Source organism: Parasteatoda tepidariorum, chromosome 1, assembly GCF_043381705.1.
Source record: "Parasteatoda tepidariorum isolate YZ-2023 chromosome 1, CAS_Ptep_4.0, whole genome shotgun sequence".
NCBI lineage: Eukaryota > Metazoa > Arthropoda > Arachnida > Araneae > Theridiidae > Parasteatoda > Parasteatoda tepidariorum.
The window spans coordinates 66,904,694-66,907,754 of NC_092204.1; positions in this window are offsets into that span (position 1 = coordinate 66,904,694).

Sequence of the window (3,061 nt, forward strand, 5' to 3'; positions counted from 1 at the left end):
TGAGATTTTTATTTTAACACACTGTTACGATATTGATCATAATTTCTTTATAAGATAATATTTATCTTTTTTTACCTTCTGCTGCAATGTTTAATGTTTAGTCACACATTCAATTGTGATGAAGGTCATATAGAGGCAAGAAAAATGGTAAGAAATATAGACAAGATATCTCGTAATATATGGTTTTAGAATCTATGGCATGCATTCATATAATTTAGTCACACATTCAATTGTGATGAAGATCATATAGAGGCAAGAAAAATGGTAAGAAATATAGACAAGATANGGAGACAAGAAAATGGTAAGAAATAAAGACAGGATATCTCGTAATATATGGTTTTAGAATCTATGCCATGCATTCATACAATTTAGTCATACATTCAATTGTGATGTAAGTCATATGGATACAAGAAAATGGTGAGAAATATAGACAGGATATCTCGTAATATATGGTTTTAGAATCTATGCCTTAATTCATACAACTTAGTCACACATTCAATTCTGATGTAGGTCATATGGAGACAAGAAAATGGTAAGAAATAAAGAGAGGATATCTCGTAATATATGGTTTTAGAATCTATGGCATGCATTCATATAATTTAGTCACATATTCAATTGTGATGTAGGCCATATGGAGACAAGAAAATGGCAAGCAATATAGACAAGATATCTCGTAATATATGGTTTTAGAATCTATGCCATGCATTCATAAAATTTAGTCACACATTCAATTGTGATGTAGGTCATATGGAGACAAGAAAATGGTCAGAAATAAAGACAGGATATCTCATGATATATGGTTTTAGAATCTATGCCATGCATTCATACAACTTAGTCACACATTCAGTTGTGATGTAGGTCATATGGAGACAAGAAAATGGTCAGAAATAAAGACAGGATATCTCGTAATATATGGTTTTAGAATCTATGTCATACATTCATACAACTTAGTCACACATTCGTTTGTGATGCAGGTCATATAGAGGCAAGAAAAATGTAAGAAATATCGACAGGATATCTCGTAATATATGGTTTTATCTATGTCAAAAATGTAGGCACAATTGAAATCGTTAATTATTATTATAAACTTTATCAAAAATTAACGAACAAATTATTATATTAATGAAATATTAACGAACAAAGAAAACTTATGCACATAAAAAACCAGTTGAATCGCCGATGGAAACCATCAGGAGGTGAAAGACGACTATTGGAAATACCAGCGCTGTGGTGGTTCTGGAGACACAGCACTCGCCTCGCAATTAGGTGATCCGGGCTCGAATCCCAGCAAAGGCTGGTTGATACGAATTTTACACCTGATTCGCTCCGACAACAGTGTTGACGAAAAATATCCTCAGTGGTAGACGGATCATGGGTTAAAATCCCTTTGCCATCAGGCTAACCGTAGGATGTTTTCGTGATTTTCCTATTCATGTTATGCAAATGAGGGTAAGTTCCGTCAAAAAGTCCTCCACTAAGACAAATTTCTCAAAATACTTGATGCCTGAGTTTCCTTATCTTCTGGGTTGGGTTTAAAATTACAAGATTCAACTTTGATAGTCGTAAAATCGTAAATTGGGTCGGCTATTCAACGCAGGTTGAAAATAATATAATAGACGTTTATCTTGAAACCAAACTGCTTTGAAATTTTTAATCTGTTATACAAAAACTTTAATTAGGTTTAGATAATGTATCGGTTCTTCCTGACTTAAATATTAATTTGCAACCTTTTTTTTATTCAGTTTAGAAGGGAATCTCATCATTTAATCCCAAAGGCATTGGTTTGATTTGGGAACATGGAGGACTTTTTGACCCAACAGATTTAACGTGTACCATTCACCATTTACTACGGCTGGATTCGAACTCCCGTTTTCACAAACGTCAGACCAGCACCCAGCCAACCAGGCTATCCCTGCCTCGTTTATACTAATTAATTGCCCGTATTAGGTTAAGCCCTTGAACCATCAAAATTGAGTCCTAGCATGTGAAAACTCGCTTATTAGATCAAAAGTTATTCAGGGTGCTTTCTCTTTTATTTTGCGCATTATACTTAAGAAAAGTTGGTAAATTTTATTTTATTTTAAACACTCTAATGCAGTTTTAAGTATAAAATTTTAAATAAAAAAATGAAATTTTTATTTTTTCTCGGGTTTTTGTAAAGTACCTTTTCAGTTTGGATAAAATAACTTCGTTATAAATTATTTTAACAGGCAGTAAAAATTTGCTGAACTCATTATATTGACGTTCTTTTTCAAAATAATTAATTCAAATATAATAATTTACAATAAGGCTTCTTTCGACAGTTTCTTTCACAGCTTAAAAATAAATCTAATTTCACGAAATTGCTTTTCAAATTTTCTCAATTGAGGGCTGTTTATTATCAACGTCAAACATTAAATAAATGGTGTATCTCCTTGCTAAATCACAAAGCATTTATATTGAGAGGAGTTCTACCAAATATTTCAGGTACTGCTTTTGTTTTTCATCTTTTTCTAAAGAGCTTATGTTAGCAGTTTTTGGATAAAACGGATGACCACATTGATAAATGGAGTCGTTTCCTTTCTGTTTCGATATGATTGCCTGGCAAAAATTTATCATTTAATCATCAGATATCTTTCCTTATTTTTTTCTATCGTTATATCTATTGTGATAATTTAATGTAGCTGAAGAGCTTATAATCCAATAATTATGGATTGATGGATTTAGGGTATATGAGAATATGAATACGTGCTATCAGCGTGAAGACAATTAGTTGAAATTCATACTTTTATTTTGTCAACTTTGACATCATTTCAATTTGTTAAAATTATTTCAAATATTTAAATCCTCTCCCATTGAGTCGTGGTTGCTCAGGGGGTAGAGGTAACTTCCAATGAGGTAACTTCCAATGAGGTGAACCCGGGTTCGTATCCCAGCGATGGCTGCTCGATACGAAGTCCGCATCCGGCTCGCACCAACCACAAAGGCAAACGGATCATGGGTTGGAGTCTCCTTGCCATCAGGCTAACCGTGGTTTTCCTCTCCATGTAACGCATTTCCGGGTTAGTTCCGTCAAAAAGTC